Source organism: Pongo pygmaeus, chromosome 5 (genome assembly GCF_028885625.2).
Source record: "Pongo pygmaeus isolate AG05252 chromosome 5, NHGRI_mPonPyg2-v2.0_pri, whole genome shotgun sequence".
NCBI classification, from domain to species: Eukaryota; Metazoa; Chordata; class Mammalia; order Primates; family Hominidae; genus Pongo; species Pongo pygmaeus.
In genome coordinates this window covers 13,146,373-13,160,586 of record NC_072378.2, presented here as the reverse complement: position 1 = coordinate 13,160,586, position 14,214 = coordinate 13,146,373, and the positions used below count along the sequence as shown (strand labels likewise).

The following is a 14,214-nucleotide window of genomic DNA, read 5'->3' as shown; positions in this document are numbered from 1 at the left end:
CAGGAGAGAAAGATAATAATTGAGGTTCTAGTTTTCTAAAGCTACACAGGGCGACTAATAGGGACTGAGTGTGTGAAAGACTGAAATGCTGTGGCTGGAGATGCTGAGAAAGGGAAGAGGGGGATGGACACAAGGCTGGACACCCATGCATGACATTGTTAGCGATGACCTAGAGAAAGTTCTCTCCCACAAGGAGCCACAGGTAATGCCAGTCTGGATATTTTGCAGGTCAGTTTTCTAAGAGGCATAGAGGATGATGTTTTTGGTTCTACCTCTTAAGTTGAACCAACTTGGATCGAATATCTTCGTTAACTAAAAAAGCTATACTGCTGGGCGTGGTGGCTCACGCCTGTAGTCTCAGCACTTTGGGAGGCCGAGGCAGGCAGATCACGGGGTCAAGAGATCAAGACCATCCTGGCCAACATGGTGAAACCCTCTCTCTACTAAAAATACAAAAATTAGCTGGGTGTGGTGGCACGCACCTGTAGTCTCAGCTACTTGGGAGGCTGAGGCAGGAGAATCGCTTGGGCCTGGGAGGCAGAGGTTGCAGTGAGCCAAGATCGTGTCACTGCACTCCAGCCTGGCAACAGAGCGAGACTCCATCTCAAAAAGAAAAAAAAAATCTATACAAGTTTGTTGTTCGAAAGTTACTAAATGCATGTCATCAAAAATAAAGAAAATAATTATTTTCTTAATTCTCTAGCTGAGGATTATGTAGTAACTTAAATCTAGTAAGAATCATAAGAATATGAAGCCAGAAACCACAGTTAAATTTTGTAATTCTTTTTCAGATTAACTGGAAGTGGAATTTATATCTTTCATTTAAGGAATTTTTAAACACAGGAAACTCAATGCATTTTACCATCCAAAAGTGTTTGACATGCATAAGGAAATGGAGCATGAGGTTATATTATATATCAGTAAGTTCTACATTTGAATATTTTATCCAAAAGAAATCTGACTTATGACATATGAATGCATGCCTCTCCTTTGAAACTTTCAATTACGCTTTAAATTATTGCTATGCCTAATGTAAATTCAATTAACTTCCTTCCTTCCATTGTTTCCAAAGAGCTGTTTTTCTCTTTGTATTTTTCACATAACTCTTCAGTGACACAAATGGAAAAATCTAGTTAACACATTATGAGCTATGATGTTCAAGGCAATGAACTAAATCAACTTAAAAAAAGCCAACTACTGAATAGGATTAAATCACATATTTACAAAATGCAGCACCTTATTAGTGATTTACCACATTAGTGGTTTACATTGGTCCATTTCCCACCTAATTTAATACAAATGACAATGGGAGCAGGAGGGTGAAGTACACGATAGATGGCCTCCAGGGTGGTGAAGGGTGATGAAAGTGGGGCTGGGGACTTGGTGCCCACCCTGCAAAGCAGCCCTTTTATCAGTGACAGCCACTCCATTCCAACTGCGCTTGGATTTCCACATTGGGTATTATAGGAAGTAAGGATGGAAGAGGCCAAAAAATGTAATTCCATGGCTCATGTTTTGCCTGAATCCTGTCTTTTCCTCTCTCCACTTTTTGGTTAATTAGCAATGGTTCCTATAAAGGCACAGAGCTGGGGATAACGGCAGCCGGGAGCTGGGAATGAAAGCAGTCAATAGATAGTCTTGTTTGGTGGGAAGAATCTTTTAAGGAAAAACGTTGGAAACTAGAGAGCATGAGTTCCTTAAGGTAGAAGTCTCCAAGTTGATTCAAGAAGATAAAGAAGAGAGAAAAATGCAAAGGAAGATAAGAAACTCCACCTCATAGGTAGTGTGTGATCAACAAGAGGCTGTGCTTTCTTGTCTTTCAAAGATACGTGGGCAGGGTGAGACCTTCTTGCATAGGATGGGATTAAATGGAGGACAGCTGGCTACTTTGAAAGGCACCAGGTACCATGCTACTGGGTTTGTCAAATAGGGATTGGTCAGGTGGCCAATGACTGCCTGTTGGGGCACTAGAGAAAGAGTTAAAGACCTCTGGGTCCAATCAGGTCATCTTCTTGACGTGTGAACCCCAGCATGTGCTTGAATGCCTAATTTTCCTCAAGAATGAAGGAGGTAGTTTTCCAGGAAGCTAGGTGAATCCACCAAAAGAATTGTAAAACATCCTATTAATAAATATCCACTGAATGCCAACTATGCATCAGGAAGAGTCCTGAGAAGACAAATGCCCTGATAAACCCACCCCTTTTGTAACTATGGAGAACCACAGGAGAGCAAGAAAAGAAAGGAGAGTATAGAAGTTAGCTGAAAAGGAGGCTGGGAAGGTTAATATGTGGCCTCAGTTTGGGGAGTCAAGACAGATTTGAGTCCATGTTTTGCCACTTACTCTCTTCTTGACATTGGCCAAATTGTTTAACCTCTGAATCTTGGTTTCCTTAAATGCAAAACTGGGTAAATCATGCCTTTTTTGTAGGGCTGGTGCATGTGAAGTCGCTTGTTGACACGGCCTCAAATGAGACCCTCACTGGTTATTGACAGACATGGCCTTCCAAGTGGTTTCATAGCAGGCTCGGTTTCAGTCCAGTCTCCAGAGTTGTTGGAGTGACTTTCTAAAACTTGGATCTAAGAGCCTCACCCCTGAGAACTTTGAATGCCTCTCAAGTCTACAAAACTACTGCTCTAGGAGTGATGCAAATGAAAATTCAGTTAACGCCTCATGAACTGTACTATTTGAGGCAAAGAACCCAATCAACTCAAATGCAGCATCTTATGACACGTGGCCTCTGCCCCGCTGGTGACAGACAGCCGGCAGAACATCAGTGTCTGTAGCACGAGTTTTATATAATATAGTTATCACCTAGATCTGCTCTAAATACAGACTCTCATTCTGAAAGGAAGGTGAAAACCATTAGCCTGCAAACAGTAGCTTAAACATAGTGTCACATGCCTGCCACACCCTACATAATTTGGCCCAAATTATTAACCCAGATTCATTCCCACTTCTTTACTTCTGTCTCCAAACAACTGACCCCTTGATCACCTGCAGCTATGCATTCAATGCTCTTGGCCTGGAATGTGTTCCCAAGCCATCTTCACCTTATTCATTCCTATTTCTCTCTCAATACTTGTCTCAGTCAATGCCTTGCCTGTGTTTACCGGAGAGTCCTCTAGTGTGAAAACCATGATCATCTGTTTGCTTACTATCTTCTCTTCGCCTCCCAAGGCTGTAGGCTCCTTGTGGGGCAGACGCCACGTCTTCTGTTTGTATCTGGTTCCTATTACCATGCTTAGTGCCTAGTATCGTGCCTGACACAAAGTAGATGCTCAGTAATTGTCTATTGCTTTAGCCGAATGAAAGAAATACGGGCTGGAATGACTGATGTTTAGATACATTTGTAAGCAGTCGGCAAAACATGTTCAAAAGGCATTAACTAAGGGATGGTTTTTTAATTTTCAGGAAGGCATCCAGTGGTGTGCTGCAGGGATGTGGTGCTCTAGACTTGGTTAGCATCTTTATCAATGGCAATGACAAAAAGGGCATCCTCAATGAATAAGTGGAAGAATTGAAGGAGAGAAGGAAAGAAGGGGGAGTGAATAGAGAGAACATTTACTAAATGTGTAATTTTCACACACAGTGTTGCATTTCACCTTTCCAACAACCGTACAGGACAGGTGCTGTTCTCCCCATTTTATGAAGCAGGAAGTTCAAGCTCTGAAAGGGTAATGAATAGGCCCACAAGGACACAGTTGGTAAAGGAAGGGCTTGACATTTGAACCTACTCTATTACAAATTCCGCATGCAAAAGTTGAACTGTGATACTTATGAGATGTGTCCTTTGATAAGACACACACCTGACTAAATGTACCCATGCGAGATGGAGGAAATATCATACCTTGTCAACGTGTGTAAAAAATGGGCATCATTACTTTATAACTATTTTAAGTCCTACTAACTAGGGTAGGTAATAGTATTCTACCCTGCGACGACCAGGCCACTCCTGGTTCACTGAGTTTAATACTCAGGGCGTTCAGGAGACCCATCCATTCACCAATCACCTTGGCTGCTTTTGCACCAAAATGGAAGAGTGGAGTAGTTGCAACAGAGCTGAAAATATTTACTATCTATCTGGTTCTTTACAGAAAAAATTTTCTGTGCCCTGATCTGAACCAGTGTTTTCTAAACCTTGATTATACTCCCACCTCCTTAATCTTTTTTGTGTATGGCATCTTTGAAGTCCATTTACACTATTATTTACTTTGTATTTTTTTAAGTCTGTACAGTACTTTTTTAAAAATTCAAACACTATTGTAACCTCATCCTAAGCAAATGACATCTTTGTAATAACAGGTTTTATATGTAAATCGTATAGGTTTATAACATGTTAAGATATATTTTCATATTTGTAATACATATATTTTCAATATGGATATATGCATAAGTACATACAATATTCCATAAAATATTAAAACTAATAAAAGGTTGCCCTAAACTCATTTTCTGTACCACCAATGATGCAGATATCACGTTTTGGTTAAATGTTGGTCTAGACCAGGCTTTTTCAACACAGGCATGACTGACATTTTCGGCCAGATAATTCATTGCTTTGAGGGTTGTCCTGTGCATTGTAGTGCACTTAGCAGTACCCCTGGCCTCTGCCCACCAGATGCCAGCGGCACTTCCTCCAACTGTGGCAGCCAAAACAATCTTCAGACATTGCCAAATGTCCTCTGGGGGACAGGGGGACAGAAATCATCCCAGATTAGGAGCCACTGGCCTACAGCATCCACAGTGGCTTTGCTGCTTGCTACATTCTCAGCACTGTACCATGTGAGTCTCTTCAAAAGCCATTTAGGTATTAATTATCAGGAGTCTTCAGCATTCGCTGAATGATGAAGAGCTGTCCAGATCCTCTTATGTGAGTTCCTGACTTATCAGGTCTGAGGCTGGCATTCTGGGGGCTGCACCAAGATGCTGATGCTCGTGGGGTTCTACTTAACTCAGTTACTTGCACTCCTGCCTTCAGTTCCTAAGCTGTTACCTCATGAATGCAAGAGCTCCAGGCTGATGCTTGAGTGAAATAGTTTTTCTCATTCTGTTGCCCAGATCAGTGATTTACTGAATGACACTCAGTGGCCTGAGAGAGTCACATCTTCCAGAGTACCTGTCAACCTCCCTGAGGAATTGCTGACTTGTGTAATAAAATCTATTCTAGACCACTCACATCAACATTCTTTGGCATTAAGCATTTAGTTGGCTTCAAATTCAAATGGACTTCATTGCACATGGGTTGTGTTCACCCTCCCTCTTCCTAAGGGCTAATTAGCTTCTAAAACTGCAGGTAAACATGAGGAATCTCAACCTAACCTCCGAGATGGAGCCTTTGTTCATTCTTTTTTTTTTTTTTTTTTTTTGAGACGCAGTCTCGTTCTGTCACCCAGGCTGGAGTGCAGTGGCGTGATCTCTGCTCCTCACTGCAACCTCCGCCTCCCGGGTTCAAGTAATTCTCTGCCTCAGCCTCCCAGGTGGCTGGGATTACAGATGCCCACCACCACGCCTGGCTAATTATTATATTTTTAGTAGAGGCAGGGTTTCACCATCTTGGCCAGGCTTGTCTTGAATTCCCAACCTTGCCATCCATCTGCCTTGGCCTCCCAAAGTGCTGGGATTACAGGCATGAGCCACCGTGCCCGGCCACCTTTGTTCATTCTAACTGGATTATTGCAGATGATGATGGAAGTTAACATTTCTAAATGTTTACACTGTCCCACGTGTTGATTCACTTAAGCCTCACAAGGATCCTAAGAGATAGGTACTATTGTGATCTTCCCGTTTTAGATGGGAAAATGCAAAGGCACGTGGCCAAGGTCACACAACCAGAGGTGTGCAGACATTGAATTCAGGCCATCAGACTACAGGACCTGATCTACTGATGTCACTATACGACTGCATATGTAGAAGTAGTGGTCCCCCAATGGTTGCAAACTTTAATCTTCTTCCAGACCCTCCCCCTCCCCACCCACACAGTCCACCCTCTATTCTGCTGTCAAACCGGTCTAATCATGTAATTCTCCTAATCAAAAGAGCCAGGAAAGGCCTCATTGTAAACTGGATCAACTCCACCCTCTACAGCATGGACTAAGAGGTGCCTCACGATCTGACCCCCCAACTCCTTTCAATCTCATTTGTTATTATTCCTTACCATCTTCCTAGTGTTCCAGCCATATCAGACCACTTACCATTGCCCAAGTACACTGTGGACTTCCCTGCCTCCTCCCTCTGCTCCTGCAGTTGCTCCGCCCCATAACTCACCCTTCAGATTTTGGCCTAGAGAGAGTATCCTGCCTATCTTTCAGGGATGACTCAAATCTCATTTCATTTGAGCATCCTTTTCTGATTTTTCCAATGGAAACCAGTCCCTTCTCTGCACATCCATAGCCTCTGTTCCCAGCTTTGTTCTAGCATCTGCCACATTATGTTATAATTACAGGCTAAGCATTTACCCCCACCCCAATTAACTGTGAGCCTCTCCAAGACAGAGGCTGATGATCTTCCTGCCTCTACCTCCTCATTGCACACATGTGTTTGGAACTGATGGATAAGTTGATCAAATATTTAAATTGAAGTCACACACAATCAGAATACACCACATTACATTTCCAATTACTTAATTTGCTAAAATTAGGATCCCTGACCCTTAGATAGAGTCTTGCTGTTGTAGGGAAATTATCTTTGTGAAAGGAGCATTAGGATTTTTGGAAATAGTGCTCTAGAATTCTTTTTCCTAAGAAGACAACTCGAGGAGCTAAGGCACAGAGATCTATGCAAGCAAGAGCACGTTGGTACCATGTGGCCTTCATTCCAGGACTGTGTGTGCACAGAAGAGGTAACAGAGAGAGCTTAATGATATTCCAATTTCCAATTCTATACTCACAGGCCGTCAGCCCACTTTAATTCAGACTGTCCAAAGTTAGGCTGCTTTGTAAGGTGACGTCATTGAGCTTGATGAGATCTATACGGTTTCCTCTTATACTAACATTCTATAATGAATTTAAACAAAGACCAAAGGCCTTAAATTATTTTCCAGGGGAAAAACAGATGAATTTCTGCTCCCTATCTTCTAGGTAGCACCAAATAATGTCATTTTCTTGACAAATGTAAGAGGGATGAACATGCAGAAACCGAACAGCATTCCATGATATTCACAAGATGTTGGACAGATGCACCATTTCGGAATATTTCCACACCATGTCTTAAAGATACCAGCGGGTTCCACAGCTCAGGATGAAGGAGCAGCAGCATCTTTCAAAACAACCACATGGCTACCACAGATGGTCCTTTAGTGCCCTATGAAAGTGTGTTGTAAATGTTCATCATCTCATTTAATCGCCACAAAAACTTGCAGAGTTAAGAAGGGTATTGTTATTATCTTGATTTTTTTATGAATGGGGACATGAAGTTTCTGAGAACACAGTGCTCACTCGGCGGTGATCACAGCAGGATGTGAACTTAGGTCTTCCCACCCAGGGCCTGTGTTCTTTCCATGAACCATGTTGCTTTCTCCTGGAGAATCAGCAAAGCCCATCATTTTTTCTGTAGATGTATATGCTGACTATGAAATGCAATTTATACCGCAAATTTTAAAAACCATGGACTATAATATTTTTGTAACAAAAAGCAAGGATAACAGATGTTCACACAATCCAGCTACTCTCTTGCTATGAATTTTGCTGTGAAGAGTCCCATGATGAGGGCTATTATGGAACACATAGGGAGGGGGTTTGAATTCTAGGCTTGGGGATACAAGTTTTGTGTGAGTAGCACATGGCTGGGGGTGAGTAGGTGTGCAGAGAGAATAGGCGACAAGAGGAAGGACAGAATAATTACCAGGCTGGATAATCCAGCCTTGCACAATGGAGCGCTGCTGATAAAAAGGGGGCATGCAGTGGGTTTCATATCTATTGTGGCCACTTTAATGACACATCTCCTTGAGGATAGAGAGGCATCACCACCACACTCCTCCCATGACCCTGCATGGTGGTTCTTCAGTGCCCCGTCCCTGCCCGACATCACATTACACATTCATAGGCTTATTACCTGTCGCTCCCACTAACGAGTAAGCTCACAAGGATGAGGACTTTGTTTCATCCTCATTTTCCCCTTGAGGATGGAACAGCTTAAATGAACAGAAAATAATGAACAAAAGTATCCCTAAAACAGAAAGCTTGCTATTTACACAAGAAACACTGAAAAGAGACGTATTTGGAAAGCTTGAGAGGAAAATGGCAGTCTCGAGTCAATAAAAGGCACACATTTAAAACTGCCTTCCTCTCATCACATCTACTGGATGCCTTAGGGAGGTGAAGAGCTGTACTCTATTCCCTTGGTCTTGTTCCCACCAAGAATAATCTTTACCAAGCCTTCTTTTTGGAAAACTCAACTCTCCTCTTTAACTCTGTTAAACTAAGTAGGAGATGCATAGGTTGAGAGCCCAGGTAAATAACCATTTCTGCCTCCCTTCCCTTTTTCTACCTTTTCTTTTCTCTTCTCTTCTCTTCTCTTCCTCCTCCTCCTCCTCCTCTTTTTCTTCTCCTTCTTCTCCTTCTCCTTCTCCTTCTCCTCCCTCTCCTTCTCCTGCTTCTCCTTCTTCTTCTTTTTAAATAGCTCATTGCAACCTTGGACCTTTGGGCTCAAGCAATCCTCCCGCCTCAGCCTCCTGAGTAGCTGGTACTAACAGGTGTCACCGCACCTGGCTAATTTTTTAATTTTTTTGTACAGATGGGGTCTCACTATGTTGCCCAGACTGGTCTCAAACTCCTGGGCTCCCGAAGTTGTTAGGATTACAGGAGTGAGCCACCGTGCCTGGCCTTTTCCTACCTTCAATGGCCGAATATTTTTAAGGGATCTCTAGACTTCAAAAATGAAGACACTGACTTACCTTTCATGTTCATTACTGGATAAGGGTAAGGCCCAGACCTTACTTTCAGTCTTTCATACAGGAATGAATGCCAAGACATCTACAGTGCATCCGGGTCATTATAAGAGTCACCCCCTTTTCAAGGGAGCTTTGTAATCATCACTTTATCTCCATTCCATGGTACAGGCTGATGAATAGGAAATCACTGTGACCCATCCATGGGAGGGGAATTACTGGCTGGCAAACACCTTTGAAACTCTTGTAGGGAATCAAGGGCAGGTCATAAAATTGAAAATCACTGTCTCTTTTAAATCCTTAATCTTTCTCTAAAATAGGTGGATCCATTTCACCATCATTTCTAAAGAAAAACATGTAATAAAGGGAATATTGCTTTCTGGTATCTGATTTTAAATGCATCCACTGTTAAAAAAAAAAAGAAAGACATTAATCTCCTCAAAGGAGAGAGAAAATTTATTATCTACAAATATGACACTGAAAACCAAATTAAACTTCAACAGGAACAGCTTTTGTAATTTAGTCTGCACGAGTTATGAAGAGAGTTTTCAGAGGGGAGAGAGAACAATCAGCCACTTTCCTCTTGGAGACCAAAAATGTGTGAGAAATTATGCTGCAAATTGCAGTGCCTGAGGCTGAAAAATAGCAGAAATAACCAATGTAGCCTAAGAAAATAGTTAATCAGCTTCTTTTTAAGAAAGCAGGCATACATTGTGTGGTTTATCATGGCCTAGGATTAGCCTTCTAAGATAAGACATGTAACATTAAAGCTTTTGTTTTTTGTTGAACTTTAGTCAGCAGGAAACTATGCTGTTCTATATATAGACAAGGGTACTGAGCCTTCCTGAATAGAAACTGTATTTTGAGTTTTTTTTTTTTTTTTTTCCAGCAGTGGTAATGGATTTAAATTAATTTGTTCACAGCCTCTGTCCTTTCAGGGACCAATGACCCACATTTCTGAAATATTATCTGGGATTGGGATGTGATGAACAAAACCATAAGACACACAGAGTCTGACCAAGAGCCCATCCCTCCCAGCACTCTCTATTTCTGATGGAGAAACCAGTGGTGGCTTTTCTACTTGACTTTGTCCCTAGACACTGGTGAGTGTTCTAGCATGCTTGGCTGAGCATGGGTACTAAAAAGGCAGGAAACGGAGTCAGCAGAATGGTGCGAGTCCCAGCTGGGCCATTGCTAACCTTGTCTCTTGGTGTTTCGCTCCTCATCAGTTAAATGGAGAAACCTAGGTGCCCACCTCCCAGGCAGCTGCGAAATTAGAAGGCAATGCTGGTGCAGTGTGCTTCCTGGACATCAACGCTGAGAGTTGCTGTTTTAACTAGGAGTGCATGTCAACACCAACAATTTATCATAAATTAGTCATTATAGATATTACCCACTAATTTATTAAAATATTTTCTTTAGTGTTTTAATATTTTTGATCCGCAAAACTTTCTGGATGATGGTTTCCAAGAAGATCAAAGCGTCAATATTTGTGCATTGGAAAAGGGCAGGATTTCTATTGAAGCAAAAAAAATCAAAAGCAGATTCCCTTTCTTTTGAAAATACACTTCCTTTTTTTAATTCTCTTAAGCCTTAAAAAGGTGTTGATGGTTTGTACGTCTCATTTTTAAAGTTAAACAACTTAGGAAATTGATTAGACAATTTCCTTGCCAACCTTATAGGGAAAGATGGGTCTTGCTCATAATGACATTACTTTGCACTAAAACCACATCATGTACCTTGGAGTAGCAGTTAAATCTGAAAAACAACATGTATGTGTAGCCAACTAAAGATGATAAATATAGGCTTTAAAATCAAAGAACTGACCTAAAGTAAGAGATTGACAGTGCTGGCTTCCAAGGGGCAAGGACAAATGTCTAACTGGAATTGTGTGAGATTTTGAAGAGATGATCATCACCATAAGAAGAGAATCTTTCCCTGGAAAAATATTTCATTTAACAATGTAGGCCCTTTGTTATGTCATGAAGAAACATGGAACTACAAAGCAACACCACTTCACAAGCAAACAACACCTAGGTGTTCAGAGTTTCATTCTTGCTGAGGCACTGATTCACATCTGTGTATTGTCAGGGAACACCCTAATTAGCAGGTGAAACATTACAGACATAAGCCAATACAATAATTATTTAGACTGTTAAGTCTAAAAGAAACCCTAGGGATCATCTAGTTTAGGAGGAAGAATTATTCTTTAGAATTTCCCATGACCCTTGAGGCAACATGAAGAAAAGTAATTGTAACCATGAAATGTATTTATCCAAGGATTATAAATTGTATTGTGCTCTTTGAAAGGCCTAAAAATAATCATGGGATAATAGAATTCTAGAGCTTGGAGGGATCTGAGGGTCCACTGATTTCAATTTCTTCTGTTCAATGTAAAAATGATTCCTTTTTCAATATTCTTGACAAATTCATCTCTAGCTAATATGTAAATGTAAAAAGGGGACATTATAAGAAATAATAAACTATTTGTATAAACTTGTCAATGTTATTATTTTAAAGGAAAGATTGCTTTGTTATTCTGTGCCTATCACAATGCTTGGCATGCAGTGATCAATGGGTGTTGCTAAGAGTTCAAGACGATTCCGGAACTTTCCTGCATCTAGTTGACCATCCAGATTGGACTGGCTTATCCACGTTAACACAGATGTACATCGACTATGCCAGCAGAGGTAAAGCCATTCTGCTTCTCCAAAATTTCACATTACAGTTAACCTACTTCAATATATCTAATCTACAGTTAGAATTGGATATGTCCTTAGCAGCTGATCCGACCTGTATGGTTTTTCTTTACATAAGTACATGAGTAAACCATTTGGGACTCCTGTTGGCCTGATTTTTCTTAAAAATCTTCAGTGTCCTCTCTGTTGGCTCTTGGGTTCTTTCTTATATCTGATTACAATGTTACGTCATCCATCTCATTCTCTATGCTATGTCTTCTAAAAACCTGGAGAATAAATGCCAACTCTCTTTTCTTATTAAAAACCTCATTCTCTATCTGGAGACAGTATATCACCCCTTCCTCTAATCTGCCTAAATGTTCTCTCATTCCCATTCTCCTCTCCATCTGGTTATTCCTCTCTTTTAGCTTTTAGTTTAAATGCAGTTCTTCAGAGAAGACAACTCTGAATTTCATAGACCAGTTGACATTCCTGTTGCACATTCTTCTCCCTCCCTGCACTCTCATGGGTACTGATCTGCCCACTCTATACTCCCAGCAGGTTCTAAGCTGTACTGAGGGTATCTTCTGTATTTTGTTCACTGTTACATCCCCAGTGCCAAGCACGGAGCCTGGTCCAGAAAATGTACTCAGCAAAGAATTGGTGGATCTTCCGTTTGCTAAGCAAACACAGGTACCATCCTTTCTTTTTGCAGGGCCTGTTTTCATTCAAGGTTTACAAGTCAGTAATTGCCTGAAATTTTTTCCTGGCAAATGTCAGAGCCTTCTTCATTTAGCTGCTCAGGGACTTTGGGACAGGAAGAGGTAGATAAAGAATGAATTCATTAGAAACGTATTTATTTTTTCATTTTTAAGGCCCATAGGTGGCAATTTCCATCAGAACTAAATGTATGGTACTTAAAATTTTCCTAAACTAAAACTCACTGAGTGTAAATAAGGCATCATTAAAAATATCTATTGATATTTTGCATCAGTTGATAGCTTGCATGAATGATACTAGTAACAAAAACTCATTCATATTTTGCCTTTTTAGATCAAACTCAGAGATTTCAATTATTCTTCCCATGTGAACTCAGCTGGTCTACCAACACACTCCTTCCTCTAATCCGTCTAGAATGTACCCGCATTGCCTTTCTCCTCCTTACATGATTGCTCCTATTTTTCAGGTCTCAGCGTAAAATTCTGGAAGTTAACTTTCAGGTTTAGTCTGAGGACACTGGATAGAGCTGAACTACCAAATACGATTCCCCACACCTTAGCAATCTTAGCATCCCTACCTTAGCTAAGGATGATGACCCCTCTCCCATTTCATCATTCATGAAGGATTTGCTCGAAGAGAATTAAGAAGGGATGATGTACTTCAATGATGGCTAAGGTTCATAATCAAAATTATAGTATCTGGAGCTCTAGTTTGATATTATCGGACATGACAAGCAAAGATCTAGATTTAATTTTAAGGGAGGAACTTTGTACGTTGCTTCTAACATCAAACACAACACAACAGGAATGGCCCAACAGGGGAAGCAGGAGAGGATCCACAGCAAAAGCCTGTTTCTTTTCTTCCTTTTTTTTTTTTTTCAGGGGAAAGCACAAGCACAGTCCCCCACTACCACAAATTATGCAGTCGAGCTTCCCACATTTGGGAAAAACGCAGGGGTCAGCACATCCGGAGTGCGATGGATAAGCCTCGCCCTGGGAAAACCACCTTCGTGATCATGGTATCTCCACTGCCAGGTAAGTATGCAAAAGCCTATTTCTATAATTGAGACAGCTTGTAACAAAACATTGATCATAAAAGTAAGATATTTTTCTATTTCAAAGATTAGAGTAACTTTTAATGAAACCCACTCCATAAATAGTTTCAGAATACTTCCTACATGACAGGTACTATGGCAGATTGTGGCCCATTTGTGCTGCTATAATAAAATACCCAAGACTGGGTAATTTAAAAAGAACAGAAATGTATTTCCTCACAGTTCTAGGGGCTGGAAAGTCCAAGATCAAGGCGCTGGCAGGTTTGGCTGTCTGGTGAGGGCTGCATCCTCCAGCTGGGAGAAACGCAGCACCCTCACATGGTGGAAGGCCAAGAGAGCTTTATGCTGCTGTGTGAAGTCCCGTTTGCAAGGGTCTTAATGTCATTCATGAGGGAGGAGCCCTCATGGCCTAATCACCTTTTAAAGGCCCCACTTGTTAATACTATCACATTGGCCATTAAGTTTCAACTCCTGAATTTTGGAGGAGAGACACTCAAACCATAGCAAATGGGGAGACAAGGATGGTTCCCATCCACATTAAAGGGAGAATATACAGAGAAACACATAACCTGATGCAAGTATGCAAAAGGGGTGTGTGCAGGAGGGCAGAGCTCTGTATGGGAATCTGAGAAGGGATCACAGAGGACCTGGTATTTTAATAACGTCTTGAAGAACAAGAATTTTTCTTTGTGAAAGAAGCTGCTGTGGGTGGTAGAGGACAGGATGGAAGAGACTGCATTCCAAACAGAGGGAACAGTTCAAATTGTTAGAATAAAAATATAAAAGGTTAAAGACCACTAATACTGCTTAATATTTATATAACATATGCCTTGTGAGAACTCAATCCATCAATAGGAAGCAGATTAATAAGCGAAAG

The 14,214-nt window shown here is 41.1% G+C and overlaps 1 protein-coding gene and 1 non-coding gene across 7 annotated transcripts in view; both read right to left on the bottom strand.

The window, feature by feature from the left end:
- Positions 1-14,214, bottom strand: part of PHACTR1 (phosphatase and actin regulator 1) — a 574,022-nt gene that overhangs the window by 57,975 nt on the left and 501,833 nt on the right. The gene's annotated exons all lie outside the window — the stretch shown is intronic.
- LOC129039821 (U1 spliceosomal RNA) lies at positions 13,162-13,325 on the bottom strand. The gene has a single exon (XR_008503508.1). It is a non-coding gene; the product is annotated as a U1 spliceosomal RNA (small nuclear RNA).